The following is an 18859-nucleotide window of genomic DNA, read 5'->3' as shown; positions in this document are numbered from 1 at the left end:
GAACATACGTCTTCAGCAATGGGTTCTTGGCTGCTGCAAATATATCAAAATGACTGTTCTTGGGCAAAATGGGAGAAAGGAAGGAAAGTGACAGTTTAAAGGAGATTTAAAAACCAACCAACTTTTAGGAAGATTAAAAAAGAGAGAGCCAGGAGAATCATTTATAGAAGGAACGATGTAAATTCTTTACAACGTGGTGGGTTTTCCCTGGAATTTGCTTGCCTTAATGAAACTGTTATTCCTGAAGGACTGAAAGCCCTTTTTTAATGTGAATAAAGCAGTACCAGCGGTTGACATGTTGTTAGTCTTTGGTCTCAGGAGACTATCTCTGAAGACCTAATTAGGTTACAAACATGTGAAATGCGTTCTGTAATCCCTGTGTGGGAGGTTTCAGGGTGGCTGATTTCTGAATCCGGGGATGGTTAACACTTCCCAGAGCATCCTGTGTGAACTCTATGAATCACTGCTTTTCTGCCTTTTTATACAAGAACTAAGTTATCATCAAAGACTTATTTTAATCAGATGACCTTTTCTACAGCGAAAAAATTAAAAATGTCTTGGGGTTTTCATTGACTTATTTTGTAATAGAGTTTCTGACAAAGTTTGCACATTTCCTGTTTGTTTTTGTTTGTTTGTTTTTTAAGGATTCTGTTTTATTTATTTATTTATTTTTGGCTGCGTTGGGTCTTTGTTGCTCTGAGGGTTTTCTCTGGTTGTGGTGAGCAGGGGCTACTCTTTGTTGCGGTGCATGGACTTCTCAGTGCTGTGGCTTCCCTTGTTGCGGAGCACAGGCTCTAGGCATGAGGTCTTCAGTAGTTGTGGCACACAGACTCAGTAGTTGTAGCTCAAGAGCTCTAGAACGCAGGATCACTAGTTGTGGTGCACGGGCTTAGTTGCTCCGCGGCATGTGGGATCTTCCTGGAGCAGGGCTCGAACCTGTGTCCCCTGCATTGGCAGGCAGATTCTTAACCACTGCGCCACCAGGGAAGTCCCTAAGTTTTTTTTAATAACTTTTCTGCCAAATGGAATAATGAATTTGATTTATGTTTTTTAAATCAAACATTCCAAGGCATTAAAGAGTATACTCTTGAATGAAATGCGGTTTGAGCCTTAGGAGGGAAATCTTTGCTTGCTAGCGACCTCTAATAGTGAACTGAGGACAAAGTGTTATCAGCTCAGGAAAGTCAGAAGTGGCATGTGAGACAGAAAAGAGAATGGCCTTGGGGGGGGGGGTCACAGGAGAGCAAACCACTCAAACTTCTTGAGCTTATCTTAACTGTGCAGTAGAAATAATAATATGTACCTCATATCATAGTTTCTCTAATTAAATGAGATAAAGTAAGAGAAAGCATTTTGTCAAAGGGAAAGTATTGCACAAGTAGAAGATATTTTCACATGTACAGAGCCATACAATTTCCCCTATGGCCAGTACATGTGTTACTAGTGGTTAAATAATTCATTGAAGTATTGACTACGAGATCATAGATTTTACTACACTTGGGTCAATTATAGGCAGAAAGAGAGCATGTAATATTGTCCATCCCGGTTAAAATACATGCCATTACCCTCCAAAATGAATGTTATTATTCATCAGGAAATGAGAGTAGTAGCCACTCCTGGGAACCCCTGTAGTAAAAGGTGTGTGGTCTCACAGCAGTCCAGTTGGTCAGATGATTCAGTATTAAAAATAAAAGAGATGCTCTTACAGAGTTGATGCTTGCATAGAGACTCAGATAAACTAAACTATAAGTTTCATAAGGACAGGGATCTATTTTTATTTTTTTTACTATTTACCCCAATAGCCTGGGCAAGTGTATATATATATATATATAATGACGGAATGCATGTGTTGATTGTAAGAGTAAAATAAAGAAAAAAATGGACTGAAAACATTCAATAAGTCAGATTGAATCTCAGTTTCCTGGATCTTTTGGAGGCACAACAGACCTCAAAAAGCCAGCTCAGTTGTGCGGAAGCTGGCAACCAGAGCTGAATAACCCACACTGAGTTTATCCTTCCTTTCATTGGCTTGGCTTTGGGACCACTGTGAGATGAGTTCCTGTTCTGTGCAGGGTTCTAGCTGTCCCCTCAGAGGTGGCTCTGTCCCCTGCTGGCACATATATGTTTTCATTCCTGCTCTAGTAATCCCCATGGGCACCGTAGACCATGGACGTTACTTCTCCAGCCAAGCTCATTTCTGAACAAGAACAGAAATGGTTCTATGGGGCTGGAAAACATGGCTGAGTAAACTTTCTTTAAAAGGCAGTTGGAAACTAATACACACTGAGGTTTTAAATCCAATAGATTGTGTTAATAAGAAAATTAATAAAAAATGTATGCAGCACCAGCTGTGTACAAGACACTCCACTGAACCACATGAATTCAAATAGGAGATACAGCGCTTGCATTTGAAGGAGCTTAAAATCCTCATTGGATTGATATTATCTGTACAGTGACATTTCCTGATAATAGATGGTATTAAAAACAAAAATAAGGAAGTACAGATTATATTGGGCTCAGTTTGCCAGGTAAGACTTCAAGGTAGAAATGGAATTTCAGCTGCTGCTGAAGGATATGGAAGAGGAATGAAAAGTACATTCTAGTAAAGGTGAATATAGGACTCTACTCAATGCACTGTGGCGACCTAAATGGGAAGGAAACCCAAAAAAGAGGGCATATATGAATGTGTATAGCTGATTCACTTTGCTGTACAGTAGAAACCAACACAACATTGTAAAGCAACTATTCTCCAATAAAACAATTTTTTTTGAAAAGGTGACTATAATAAAAAAAGACAAAAAAGAGTGGAAATGTACAAGATGCGCTTGGTAAAAAACAAGCACTGGGGAGAAAAGATGGCAGCGAAGTAGAGAGACGTGGAGTGCATCCCTCTCCACAGATGCATTGGGAATGCACGGAAGGACGCAGTAATTCCCACAGAGAACCAGCTGAACACCAGCAGACGGCCTCGGACACCAGAAAGAACCACGGGGAGCCCGACATAGCCGGTAGGGAGGCATCTACGAGGGCTCAAAGAGGGTGAAGCGGCGGAGCTGTGGCAGACGGGAGGGAGTGAGAAACATACGAAGGGTCCGCAGCGCAGCTCAGCGTTCCGGACCGAGACGTCGATCCGCGGCTGAACAGAGGGTCCGGGAGCGGGAGTGTGGGAACCGGAGAGCCGGTTCAGGGTGAGAAACATTGTTGCCGGTAGGGTGATGGACCGAGAGGACAGGAGGGAGGAGGTCCGCGGAGAGGAGTGCCGGTCCCTGAGAGCTGCCCGGCCATGATGGCGGCTGGAGGCTGCAGGCTCACAGGCGCGGGGTGGGGGGGGGGGGGGGAGGAGGAGCCGAGCGCATAGCCTCTCTCTCTCTCTTTCGGCGCCTCTGCAACAGGCAGTGGAGAGACGCCCGTGGGCCACCTAAGGTGCTCAGGGATAACAAGCACCCTCAGGCGCTCGGGCGGGGCTAGATTAAAACCTCTTGCAACGCCAGCAGCAGGGAGGCTGCCAAGAGAAAAAAAAAAAACAACAGCAACAACAAAAAAAACCCGAGAGAGGCCCAACTCTAAAACTTTCTGTTTACGCCTGAGCCACCTGAGTCCCTCTGCAACAGGCACCTCCAAGCCCGACTGAAACAACAGTGAGCCACTGCTCACTCACTCCCAGGAGAAGGAGCCACTGTTGTACCCTCTCCCTCCCCACACACCGACGCTTACAGATGAACAATAAAGGAACCTCTGATGGTCACAGAATAATGCAAAAAAACCCAAGGCAAGGAGAAGGACACTTACAGCTGAGACGCTAAGGAAACAGAAATAGTAGTATCAATACCTATTGAACTAGTCCATTCTGGGATCAGTTCTGGATTTTTTTTTCTTTTTCTCTCTCTCTCTCTCTCTTTTTATTTTTTTTTATTAAATATGATCTTAGCCCTAAGGTATCTACAAGTTTTATAACATAATTTTTAATGATATTTTTTATTCTTTTTTTTTTTTTTTGCCTTTTTATATACTTCTATTTCTAGCTAAGTTTTTGGTAGTATGGACAATATATCTTTCATACTTTCCTTTCATCCCTATCTTTTATACATTTCTATTCCTTTCTTTTTATTTGCATATTTCCAACCACATTATGCTCTTCTGTTCCCCTTTCTTCCAGCCTTTTTAAGTTTATTTTATCTTAACATACTTATAAGCAACACTATCGGTCTGCTCAGACTCCTTGCTCTATTCTCCAGATGACGCACTCCCTTGGTATTTAATATTAGGCTTTTGTCTTTATCTTAGTTCTTAGTACAGTTGTCTAATTACATTCTGAGAATCTCCATTCTCTCTGGTGGTACTCTGGCTCCTTTCTATATTTGATCCTAGCTTACAAAATCTCCCTGGATTAATGTTTGTATGTGTAAGGTGTTATTTGTTTGTTTGTTTGCTTTTGCTTTTGTCTCTGATTTGTTCTGTTTCAGTTGTCAATTTCTGTTGGGTTTCTCTTTGAATATCTGACAGCACACTGGGGTTCTGTCAGGTCTTTCTAGAGCCTTATGTCCTAATGGATTCAGTAACTGTGTGTCTTATACATGTATGTGTTTCCTAGACTTAATATTTGTTTAACCCAACACTTGGACATTAGTCTGAGGCTTGGACAGTCTTCTATAAACACCTCTATCGCCAGGACAAGCAACCCCAAAAGTCTGGACAACCATGAGGAAACAAAGAAACACCATGCAGGCAAAGGAGCAGGAAAAAAACCCACAAGACCAAATAAATGAGGAAGAAATAGGAAAAATGCCTGGAAAAGAATTCAGAGTAATGATAGTAAAAATGATACAAAATCTCAATAACAAAATAGAGAAAGTACAAGAAACAGTTCATAAGAACTCAGAAAAACAAACAGCAATGGATAACAAAATAACTGAAATTAAAAATACTCTAGATGCTCTAACCAGCAGAATGACTGAGGCAGAAGAACGAATAAGTGAGTTGGAAGATAGAATGGGGGAAATAAACGCCACAGAGCAGGAAAAGAAAAAAGAATAAAAAGAATTGAAGACAGTCTCAGAGACCTCAGTGATAACATTAAATGAACCAACATTCGAATTATAGGCATCCCAGAAGAAGAAGAAAACAAGAAAGGGTCTGAGAAAATATTTGAAGAGGTTATAGTGGAAAACTTCCCCAACATGGGAAAGGAAATAATTAACCAAGTCCAAGAAGCACAGAGAGTCCCATACAGAATAAACCCAAAGAGAAATACACCAAGGCACATATTAATCAAACTAACAACAATTAAACACAAAGAAAAAATATTAAAAGCAGCAAGAGAAAAGCAACAAACAACATATAAGGGAAAACCCATAAGGATAACAGCTGACCTTTCTGCAGAAAGGCCAGAAGGGAATGGCAGGATATACTGAAAGTCCTGAAAGAGAGAAACCTACAGCCAAGAATACTCTACCCAGCAAGGATCTCATGCAGATTTGATGGAGAAATCAAAAGCTTTCCAGACAAGCAAAAGTTAAGAGAATTCAGCACCACCAAACCAGCCTTACAACAAGTGCTAAAGGAACTTCTCTAAGTAGGACACACAAGAAAAGGAAAACACCTACAAATACAAACCCAAAACAATTAAGAAAATGGTAATTGGAACACACATGTCAATAATCACTTTAAATGTAAATGGATTCAATGCTCCAACCAAAAGACACAGACTGGCTGAATGGATACAAAAACAAGACCCTTCTGTATGCTGCCTACAAGAAACCCACTTCAGACCAAGGGATACATATAGACTGAAAGTAAAGGGATGGAAAAAGATATTCCATGCAAATGGAAGTCAAAAGAAAGCTGGAGTAGCAATACTCATATCAGACAAATTAGACTTGAAAGTAAAGACTATTACAAGAGACAAGGAAGGACACTACATAATGATCAAGGGATCCATTCAGGAAGAACATATCACAATGGTAAATATCTATGCCCCCGACATAAGAGCACCTCAATACATAAGGCAAATGCTAACAGCTATAAAAGGGGACATCGACAGTAACACAATAATAGTGGGAGACTTGAACACCCCACTTACATCAATGGACAGATCATCCAAACAGAAAATCAATAAAGACACACAAGCTTTAAATGACATATTAGACCATCTTGACTTAGTTGATATTTATAGGACATTCCATCCAAAAACGACAGACTACACTTTCTTCTCAAGTGCACATGGAACATTTTCCAGGATAGATCATATCTTGGGTCACAAATCAAACCTCGGCAAATTCAAGAAAATGGAAATCATATCAAGCATCTTCTCAGACCACAACGCCATGAGACTAGATATCAATTACAGGAAAAAACTGCAAAAAATACAAACACATGGAGGCTAAACAATTCACTCTTAAACAACCAAGAAATCGCTAAAGAAATCAAAGAGGAAATCAAAAAATGTCTAGAAACAAATGACAACGAAAACACAACAATGCAAAACCTATGGGATGCAGCAAAAGCAGTTCTAAGAGGGAAGTTTATAGCAATACAGTCCTACCTCAAGAAAGAAGAAAATTATCGAATAAACAACCTAACCGTACACCTCAAACAATTAGAAAAAGAAGAACAAAGAAACCCCAAAGTGAGCAGAAGGAAAGAAATCATAAAGATCAGAGCAGAAATAAATGAAAAAGAAAGGAAGGAAGCCAGAGCAAAAATAAATAAAACTAAAAGCTGGTTCTTTGAGAAGATTAACAAAATTGATAAACCATTAGCCAGACTCATGAAGAAAAAAAGGGAGAGGATGCAAATCAACAGAATTAGAAATGAAAAAGGAGAAGTAACAACGGACACCTCAGAAATACAAAACATCATGAGAGACTACTACAAGCAACTATGTGCCAATCAATTGGATAACCTGGAAGAAATGGATACATTCTTAGAAAAATAGAATCTTCCAAGACTGAACCAGGAAGAAATAGAAACTATGAACACACCAATCACAAGTACGGAAATTGAGGCAGTGATTAAAAATCTCCCAACACACAAAAGCCCAGGACCAGATGGGTTCACAGGCGAATTCTATCAAACGTTTCGAGAAGAGCTAACACCTGTCCTTCTCAAACTCTTCCAAAATCTAGCAGAAGGCGGAACACTCCCAAACTCATTCTATGGGGCCACCATCACCCTGATACCAAAACCAGGAAATGATGTCACAAAAAAAGAAAATTACAGACCAATATCACTGATGAATATAGATGCAAAAATCCTCAACAAAATGCTAGCTAACAGAATCCAACAGCACATTAAAAAAATCATACACACACACACACAAAAAAAAATCATACACCATGATCAAGTGAGGTTTATCCCTGGGATGCAAGGATTCTTCAATATACGCAAATCAATCAATGTGATACATCATATCAACAAATTGAAGGATAAAAACCATATGATCATCTCAATAGATGCAGAAAAAGCTTTTGACAAAGTTCAACATCCATTTATGATAAAAGCTCTCCAGAAAATGGGCATAGAAGGAAATTACCTCAACATAATAAAAGCCATATGTGAAAAACCAAAAGCCAACATCGTTCTCAATGGGGAAAAACTGAAAGAATTCCCTCTAAGAACAGGAACAAGACAAGGGTGTCCACTCTCACCACTATTATTCAACATAGTTTTAGAAGTTTTAGCCACAGCAATCAGAGAAGAAAAAGAAAGAAAAGGAATCCAAATTGGAAAAGAAGAAGTAAAATTGTCACTCTTTGCAGATGACATGATATTATATATAGAAAACCCTAAAGCCTCTACCAGAAAACTGCTAGCACTCATTGATGAGTTTAGTAAAGTAGCAGGATACAAAATTAATGCACAGAAATCTCTTGCATTCCTATACACTAACAACGGAAGAGCACAAAGAGAAATTAAGGAAACTCTTCCATTCACCATTGCAACAAAAAGAATAAAATACCTAGGAATAAACCTGCCTAAGGAGGCAAAAGATCTGTATGCAGAAAACTTTAAGACATTGATGCAAGAAATCAAAGATGACACAAACAGATGGAGGGACATACCATGTTCCTGGATTGGAAGAATCAACATCGTGAAAATGACTGTACTACCCAAAGCAATTTACAGATTCAATGCAATCCTGATCAAATTACCAATGGCATTTTTCACAGAACTAGAGCAAGAAATCTTACGATTTGTATGGAAATGCAAAAGACCCCGAATAGCCAAAGCAATCTTGAGAAGGAAAAATGGAGTTGGTGGAATCAGGCTTCCTGACTTCAAACTATACTACAAGGCCATAGTGATCAAGACAGTATGGTACTGGCACAAAAATAGAAAGGAAGATCAATGGAACAGAATAGAGAACTCAGAGGTAAAGTCACACACATATGGGCACCTTATCTTTGACAAAGCAGGCAAGAATATACAATGGGAAAAAGACAGCCTCTTCAATAAGTGGTGCTGGGAAAATTGGACAGCAACATGTAAAAGAATGCAATTAGAACACTTCCTAATACCATCCACAAAAATAAACTCCAAATGGATTAAAGACCTACATGTAAAGCCAGACACTATAAAACTCCTAGAGGAAAACATAGGCAGGACACTCTATGACATCCATCAAAGCAAGATCCTTTTTGACCCACCTCCTAGAATCATGGAAATAAAATCAAGAATAAACACATGGGACCTCATGAAACTTAAAAGCTTTTGCACAGCAAAAGAAACCATAAACAAGACTAAAAGGCAACCCTCAGAATGGGAAAAAATAATTGCCTATGAAACATCGGACAAAGGATTAACCTCCAAAATATACAAGCAGCTCATGCAGCTTAATACCAAAAAAGCAAATAACCCAATCCACAAATGGGCAGAAGACCTCAATAGACATTTCTCCAAAGAAGACATACAGATGGCCAACACACACATGAAAAGATGCTCAACATCACTCATCATCAGAGAAATGCAAGTCAAAGCCACAATGAGGTATCACCTCACACCAATCAGAATGGCCATCATCACAAAATCTGGAAACAACAAATGTTGGAGAGGATGTGGAGAAAAGGGAACTCCCCTGCACTGTTGGTGGGACTGTAAGTTGGTTCAGCCACTATGGAAAACAATTTGGAGGTTCCTTAAAAAACTACAAATAGAACTACCATATGATCCAGTAATCCCACTCCTGGGCATATACCCAAAGAAAACCATAATTCCAAAAGAAACTTGTACCATAATGTTTATTGCAGCACTATTTACAATAGCCAGGACATGGAAGCAACTAAATGCCCATCAACAAATGAATGGATAAAGAAGATGTGGCATATATACACAATGGAATATTACTCAGCTATAAAAAGGGATGAGATGGAGCTATATGTCATGAGGTGGATAGACCTAGAGTCTGTCATACAGAGTGAAGTAAGTCAGAAAGAGAAAGACAAATATTGTATGCTAACTCACATATATGGAATCTAAAAATGGTACTGATGAACTCAGTGACAAGAACAAGGACGCAGATACAGAGAATGGACTAGAGAACTCGAGGTATGGGAGGGGGCAGGGGGTGAAGGGGAAACTGAGACGAAGCGAGAAAGCAGCACAGACATATATATAGTACCAACTGTTAAATAGATAGTGGGAAGTTGTTGTATAACAAAGGGAGTCCAACTGGAGGATGGAAGATGCCTTAGAGGACTGGGGCGGGGAGGGTGGGGGGGACTCGAGGTGGGGGGAGTCAAGGAAGGGAGGGAATATGGCGATATGTGTATAAAAACAGATGATTGAACTTGGTGTACCCTCAAAAACAAACAAACAAACAAACAAACAAAAAACAAGCCCTGGAATAAGTGAGTATAAGAAAGCATAGGAGGAGATAAGCCTGGAAAAAATGATACCATTTATATTATTATCGTTTGGACTTCAAGCACTATAGCAAAATGTATCTAGGCACCAGGCAGGGACACAAATCTCTGAATAAGGGTTGGGCCACCCGCAAACAGGGTGTGGCAACCTGCAGGGACTTGGACAGGGCACTTTCAAATGAATAAAATTAATGAAAGTGTTAAAATCAATTTTTAAAGAGCTGAACTGACCCCCCAAATTAGGTCTTCCCGACAGCCACCATTTTGCATCCAGTAAATAAAAAACAAGTGAAATACATAAAAAATAAGCACAGATTGAAATAAATCAAGTAGAAATATTTCGTATAATTAGAGTCCGTGTGTATATATTTAAGCGTATAGACTCAAGGCCCTCCTGTTACCAGAAACAGGAAGTATGAGTCAGTTTTCCAAAACTAAAGTTATTGTTTTAGGTAGATGTTCCCAGGTGCCTAAAATCTGAGGAAGCTAGAGAGCCTCGCTTTGCAAAGTTTAACATCAAGAGAATCACCAGGAGAGCCTAGTAATAAAAAACACAGTCTGCTCAACCCCATCCCCAGGGATTCTGATTCAGTAGATCTAGGGTGGGGCCCGAGAATTTGGATTTGAAACAAGTTTCCAATAGATAGCTGATGCTCTGATTCGGAGACTGCACTTTGACAACCACTGGGTCTGGAACAAGCCACATCCTCCAGGCACCGCTGCTGCTACAATTTGCCTTGTAAAGGACACCAACAAATAACATTTCACAACACTTAGGTTTGTGAAATGTTATTTGCTGGTGACTTCCAGATATTGTTCTTCTGTGGCTGAGTCATAACTTTGGTTAAACTTTTTTATGTATGAGGCTTGAAAACACATTCGAAGGAGAACATTGGACTTGGCGAGTGGAAGCAGAAAGCCCTCTCTCCCAGCACATCCTATGAAGTCCCACGATTTTCACAACATAAAAATCTTACACCCAGCTTGGCTGCTCTTGAAACATATTGTTTAGATTTAATTGGCAAGGTAATACAGCTACTCGCTAGGTATCTGCCAGATAGTTGAGTCTTAACCTCATCCAATATCTATTTTTTAAAAGCTGAAAGAAATCGTATTTGTCAAGCATTGTCTGAAGGATAACCAGTCCGCACGTTCCTCTCCAGGTAATTTGTATGTTGGTGGCAGAGTGGTATGTTGCTGTCAATTGCAGAATCTATTGGAAGCTATTTATTAGTAATGAGAGTTGAGTGAAATTTGGAAAGGATTTATTTAAAGCAAATAATTAGAGCAGATGTAGGGTTATTCCTCCAATATCATCTCACTAATTTGCATTCTGAGATGTTTTTTCAAGTGAGAGAGAGAGAGCCTGGGGATTTCTAAAGCCTGTCTTACATGTATCTTCAGCAGTGTTTTCATCATCAAAGCATCATCTGCAAAATGTTAAAAAAAAAAAAAAAAAAAAAGGAAACTATCACTTAGGTGCTCTTAAATGCGTCCCTCACCGGAATGACTTGGATGCTTGCTAAAAAGGCATATTCTAGGGTTCTGTCTGAGACTTCTTGACTTCTTAAAGAAGAATCTCTTGGGTAGGTGGAGTCTGGGTACCTGCCCATTATGAGCTATTAAGTTGTTCCTAATGTCCATTAAAATGTGAGATCACTCCTTCCTGGACCCCCACCCCCACCCCCCGACCATGGCTGGGTCCCTACAGAGCTGTACAAGTGACATCCTTGTTCTGCTTTGCAGGCCTTTCAAAGAAATAACTGGTTGATCTATCTTTGCATCTACTCTAAAGATGTTGAGAAGGAGTTCTGCGTTATATTAAATATTAAGTCACTTACGATGATACTCAGAAAAAAATTCTAAGTATTAATGATTGTTCTTCTGTTGCTTTGCTTTTGTTTAACCTGTATAAACCGTAGTATGAGAGAAGGGTTCTCTTTGTGGAGGATTGTAAGAAAAGGGGGCACCATTTTTGTTTCCAGCCCCAGTGAAGAGAGCTCTGGTCTCTGGTGGATGTGTCTGTCTGAGCCCCATTCTTGTGTCTACTTCATGTCCCTTGACTGATATTTGGTTACTTGGTTTCCCTCTTTCATCTTCTACTTTCTGTCATACCTTTTTATTTGCTGTAACCCTTACATGCAGTCTTAGATATTTGGTGGAACAATGTGGTAAATAAACCCATGTGAACGTGTGTATAGTGCAATTTGGCAAATGGCATATTTCTCTTAAGAAAACAAAGGAGATTTGGGGCCTCATCTGAAAGCAGAAATGTTGTCTTTTTAGGGATATATAAGAAATCCTCATCTGGCATTAATTCAGTAACATATAGGCCAGTGTTTCTTATTATTTACTTTTAAAACAATGTACAAAAGTGGTGGAGGATACTAGAAATTGTCTTCTGAGATTTCGACCAGACCAGTGTGTGTGTATGCGTGTGTGTGTGTGTTATGTGTGTGTGTGCTTTTTTTCTTAGTTGTGTTTAAGTGTTGTGATCCTTTCCTTATATTCTCTATCTTTACTTTGGAAATTAAAAAAAAAAGAGAGAGAGTTTTAACTGTTGAAAAACTTAGAGCCAGAGAAATAAACCAATTCTAAAAATGTTAAAGGAAAAATACATTTTTTCTGAAAATATAAAATACACATAACCAGTACCAGATCTCTGAAACTGATCTCCCCTTTCTTAACACCCACCCTCTGAATATGTCTATATGATATTGCAAGCTATTGTGACCAAGCTTCCAGCTGCCTTAAACAAAAGAAATTGACTAGAGAAATTGTATTTCCAGGACTTAATAAAGCGCCAGTACTGTAGGGAATGGGCTACTTGATGCTTGGACCAGAGAAAAGACAAAATTCCAAGAAAAAACTCTGTGATCTGGCAAACATTTGAACAAAGAAACTGAAGGAGCAAAGAGGACTTAACAGTAAAGATTTGTAGGGGAAATAGGACAACCACAGTGCATGTTCCTGGAATGGGTTAGTGTGTGAAGACAGAATTAGTTGACAAGATAAGTGAGTTTTAAAAATCTGCTATCCACTACTGTAATCTCACATGGAGTAGTTTAGAAGCAGCTCTGTTAAAGACTCTTAATTTGTAAGAAATAACAGTAAACCATGGACTCTTGTTTCAGATTCAGTGGTATGACCCTAAAACACTCTTCCACATCTAGGTAGATTATTATTAGAAGTCACTCTACCCCAAATCTACTCCTAATCTGAGGAACTTCCCCATTTCTGTCACATTTCTGTCTGTAAAAGAGAGCAAAGTTGTCATGGGATTTAGATTTGACCTATGTGTGATCAATATATAATTAAAACGTGGAACAAAAAGAGTGAAATCTTTAAAAACAGTGAAGGATTACCAACAATTAGGCTAAAAAGAAATAATGTTGATATATATGATTAGGTCTTTTACATAGTTTAGGAAGTTGGGTAATGGAAAGGGTTTGCCCAAGTTTTTGACTGTGGGATTAAAATACCCTTTAAACTGAAATTAAATATTGATTTGGCTTAATAGTAATTGCTATGCTCCCTACCTACCTCAGTTTGACTTTATACAATTTATGATCACATCTCTGTCTCAAATTTCCTTTTAATGAAGTGACAGTAATAATTTATGTCATGCATCTTTAAGGTTCCTCCTAGCTGTGTGATCACATATATTTCAAGCACAGGTACATGATTCTGTGTGATTCATAAATAGAAATATTAAAATTTGGATATCCTGTTGTTAATACGCCAAGTCTGCATATTATTTACTTACCTACTTATTACTTCCACTCCCCTCCCAGCAACACACACTAGAATGGATGCATCTACAAGAGGAGGGACTTTAACCATCCTGTTTAACTGCTAAATCACCAGTGCCCAGAATAGTACCTGGGCATAAAAGATACTCCATAAATATTTCTTGAATAAATTAAGAAGAAGCAGGCAGTTAGAGCACATATAAATCAGCTTGTACTGCTGCTGTCAGTGATTGAAATCCAGGAAATAAACAACAAGTAAGAGGTGTGTGTGTGCGTGTGTGTGTGCGCGCGTGTGTGTGTGTGTCTAGAATAAGCTGAGGAAGGGACAAAAGGAGGCAAGTGCCATTCATATGAAATTACCCCCAACTTAATTCTGATAGGGTCCATTTATATGATCCTTCCCAAATTCTAGCCTCATGGTTTCTTAATCTTCTCTTCTTGCATATTTTATCTTCAAGCAACTTCTCCTTTTAGGCACTAAATTACCTCCTATCTCTTCTACATAAAGACACGGCTGCAGCAAAAATGCCCACTTTCTTGCCTGGATCAATACTTCTCTCTACTAGATGATCACTACCAACATACAATCATCAAGTTTTCTAAAAACCTACTTTTGATTACAATTCTCTTTCCATCGGCTACCTCATTCCTCTGCTCTAGTTGATAGCAAAACTGGAATTGAGTGGTCTATACTCGAAATATTTAATTTTCCCCATTTTCTCTTTTAGTTAATCCAAACAGGCTTTCACCCTTTCACTGAAAGTGCTCCTGTCAAGGTCAACAACGAACTCCATGCTGTTAAATTCAATGATCAAAATTCACGTTGGATCTTATTATACCTAGTAGGACATTTGACCCAAGTGATTATCCCCTCATCCTTGAACACTTTCTTGTTGGCTTCCTGGTCTACATTTTTCTCGTTTTCCTCTCATCTTGTCAGTCACTCCTACAGTCAGTTTGCTGGTTCCTTCCATGGTTCTGGCCTTTTGTGGACTTTGGATTAATCCCTAAACCCATTCTCTTCTCTACTTACAGTCCCTCCCTTGGTGATCCAATTCTATCATGCATGCTCTGATGACTCTTTAAGTTATGTCTTGAGTCTAGACCTCTCTGCTAAGCTTCTGAACTCCAAATTCATGTATCTAACAGCCCATTCAACACCTCCCGTGGGATATCTATTAAGTAAATTAACTTCAACATAAGCAAAAATGAAAAATGAGCCCCTGGCCTTGTTCACTAGCTTTTTGGAGTCCCTGCCAACTACACCTCCCCTCATGTCAATGAATTGTAATTCTTCCAGTTGCTTGCACTAAAAATCTTGCCATTGTCTTTACTTCCTCTCTTTCTTTCAACCCCACAGCAAATCTGTCAGCAAAGTCTCTTGCTTCTATTTTCAAAATATATCCCTAACCTGACCCTTCTCTTTTACCACTTTACCTACTACTCCCCTGATCCAATCTACCATCATCTCTTGATGGAGTATCTTGTGATAGCTTTCCAACTAGTCTCTTTGCTTCCATATTCATCTTCCTTACTATCTATTTTCATGCAAAGGTGGAATGATTATTTTAAAACTTTGAGTCAACACTCTCTGCTCTAGTCTAATCCTCCCAATGCTTTGTCACTCGGGAAGAGAAAAAGTATAGTGGTCAACTACCTCTGCACTCTAGCTCTCCAATTATCCCATGTTTCCATTTCCTACTACTCTGCCCATCCATCATGTTCTTCCAGCCATCGGCCCCTTTATGTTCTTCAAACAGATCAAGTGTTCATCCACCTCAGTTACATCTCTCTGGAACACTCTGCATAGAGGTCTTCTTTCACATGAGATGCTTCAACAAGACCTTCCTTGACCACTCTGTTTAAAATTGTCTCCATGGCCCCACCCACTTCTCATTTTTCTTCCCTGCTTTATTTTTCAGCATTCACTTACCACCTTCTAATATACGATGAAACACATATAATCTCGTTGTTTGTCTCCTCTCTGTAGAAACCAGGCAGGAATGACGGTCTTTCTCTTTACTCTAGCTGCAGTGTCAAAGCAATGCTTAGCACATAGTAAATAATCAACATCTGCTGAATGTATGCATACATGAATGAATGAATAAGTGAACAAAGAAATGAGTGAATGAGTGAGATATTATTTAGAAGTTTCAACTCAGGAGATACAATGTAAATGATGGTTGATACCAAAGGATATGGTGAGGGAGTCTTTAAAACAAAAATCTCAAAGTAGATTCCCAGAATCCATACAGGGAAACTCGTGAACATCAAATGAGGAATTCATAAGAAGGATTTGGGCGGCAGGACTGTGTTGAGAGCACTGTCTCCTTAATCGAAAGAGGGAAGTGGGAACTTTGTAAATAAACAGCTTAATAAGTTAAAAAAAAAAAAAAGAAAGAAAGAGGGAAGTGGGAAGAGGGAATAAAAAGAGGATTACTCACAGAAGTCACTCTACCTCCTGAGTTTGAGAGTAGGTTATAGTGAACTAATGATCACTGACAAATATAAAGGAAAGAGATTTTAACGATTTATCTAAGGAATGGTACTCTAAGAGCATCTGTGTAATGGGAATTATTAAAACAAAACAAAACAGGACTGAGATGGTAGCAGCCACCTGAAAAAAGTGCAGTGTCAAGTCTAAGGACAGCGAGTTTACTGTTTCCAAAAGGAGCTTCATTAAACCTACAGAAGCATCTATGCGAGAGTCAAGGCCAGATACCTGGCAGACCTAAAGAGCTGAAGCCCACAACTCTTAACCCATTCACCTCTCTTCTTTGCCTGACTCTGACCCGGACAGTGTTCTGAGCCACAGTGAGCAAGGTGAAGGAGAAACATTGTGCAGAGAAAGTGAGGGAAAAACACGTAGTCACACTCAAGGCTATGGTACAGCCCACAGAGCAACGTAAGATCAAGTTCAGAGTTAGAACAAATTTACCAACTGAAGCTGTTTGTGAATTTGTGACTGTAAGAGGGACCAGAAGAATCATGGGTACCTGATCTGTATTCTTTCAGAGACTGAGGCTTGGAAAAAAGCAGTCCTACTTAGTAGATTTAAATATACAGTGGGAAACAAAAATAAATTTCTCTGAATGAGTAGACATGTGTTGGGCTTTTTCAACATTCATTATAAGAACATGCAGGCAGAACATATACTTTAGTATGGGATTATCCTTGAAAATAGCAAATATTTACCTTCTATCGTTGGCCTCCTAACAGCCCTTGGACTCTCATAGCTCATTATCATGCTGGAAATGATGATTCTTTAAGAATACCAGCTTAGCTCCTAGTGTTCAGAAATATCATTATTCTTTAAAGTATTTATTTCTTTTCTCAAATCTTGTATTAATACTTTAAACTACTATTTATTACTTTAAGATATGAGAGTAGGGAATTAACCATGTATATCCATTTTTGTGAAATAATTTGAAAATGATTAACTGATGGTATAAGTAGTGGACAAATAAGTTGGTGTACTTAAATTCAAATATATCATAATTAAATAAATATAACTGAAATATATGTTCCAGTTGAAAGACAATGATTGTGAGACCAAGATAAAAACAACAACAACTAAAGGCGATTTACAAAAGATACATATTATATATAAGAATGCAAAATGGTTTAAAGTAAAAGGAGGGAAAGATTTATATTGTTCAAATATATACTAAAGAAAATTTGGTGGATCTCAAAATGAATTTTAAAGTAAGAGCATTCCTAGAGTTAAAGAGAAGTATTCTATAATGATAAAAGGAAAAGAAAATCATTTTAAGTTTATATGCACCTGAATACATGGTCTCAAAATACAAAAAGCAAAAGTTGGCAGAAGTGAAAACAGAAATACACAAATACATGATCACAGTGGGAAATTTACTACACCTCTCTCAGTAATCAAGCTGACAAACCAATCAATACCAATAAGAAAACCTTTGAGTATGATCAATAAAAACATTTGGTAGAGACTGAAAAACAGTTGTTTGGGGAAATGGACAGAATAGGTGTAGAATTTACATGGTCAGGCACGGGACCATCTCTATGTAACAATCTTAAGAACAAAATGGAGTACTTACAAAAGTTTATATCAAGAATGTTATAAAGTATTAAAAAAAGAAAAACAACAACAACAAAATATTATAAAGTATAATATTTAAGACAGTGTGACATTAATGCAAGGATGAGAAAACAGAGCATTGGAAAACAAGAGTCCAGAAAAAATGTGCATGTATCTCATCATCGGACTTAGAATAAAAGTGTCACTGTGCTGCAGTGAGAAAAGGACAATATTTACAGTAAATGGTGCTGGGTCAATTGGTTATCTACAATTGACCAAAAATAAATCCCGATTCTTACCTTACTCCATACACAAAATGAATTCCAGGTGAGCTGCAAATCTAAATATGAAAGGTAAAGCAATACATTTACTAGAATATAACAAAGATTATCTGAATGTCCTTTCAGTAGGCAAAAATTTCTTAAACAAGACACAGAAAATATTAACTCTGGAGCAAATTATTGATACACTGGACTACATTAAAATAAAGAAATTCTGCTTTACAGAAGGCATCACTAAGAGACTAAAAAGGTAAATCACATAGTGGGAGAAGACATTTGTAGCATCTGACAAAGGAGTAATAGTCAAAATATATAAAGAACTCCTACAAATCAATACAAGAAAGATACAAAACAAAATAGAAAATCTGGCAAAAGACTTGATCAAGCCCTTTAAAAATATCAAAATGATCAATCACTATTAAAAGATGTTATCTCACTGATGATCAGGAAATATACAATAAAACCAAATGAAATTCCACTAACTACTCAGCAGAAAAGTTTAAAGACAAACTACCAGTAAAAAGCATTGGGAGGATATAAAACACTTGGAACCACAGTACTAGTAAGAGTGTAATTTGGTAAATCATTTTAGTATCCGCTAAAGTATAATAAACGTATTGAGTTAGAATCAGGATTGTATTTTCCAGTGAGTTGAGAAGGTGGGTAGTGGTGGGTAGGGAGCGCGAAGGGCTTTCCCTGAATGCTGGTGATGTTTAATCTCTTTTGATCGGAAGTTAACAGAATGTGTTCACTTGCATGAAATGCATCAAGCTATATACCTACAGTTCCTGGGATTTTTGTGTTTATATTTAAATAAAATTATTTAATTTAGAATATTTATCTTATCACAAAGCAGAAACTCAAAGAGTAAATGTAATAGACAAGAAAGGAGAGAGTATGTAACTGTTGCCATAC

Source organism: Hippopotamus amphibius, chromosome 10 (assembly GCF_030028045.1).
Source record: "Hippopotamus amphibius kiboko isolate mHipAmp2 chromosome 10, mHipAmp2.hap2, whole genome shotgun sequence".
Classification (NCBI taxonomy): Eukaryota; Metazoa; Chordata; class Mammalia; order Artiodactyla; family Hippopotamidae; genus Hippopotamus; species Hippopotamus amphibius.
Note: the sequence above shows the minus strand (reverse complement) of the source record.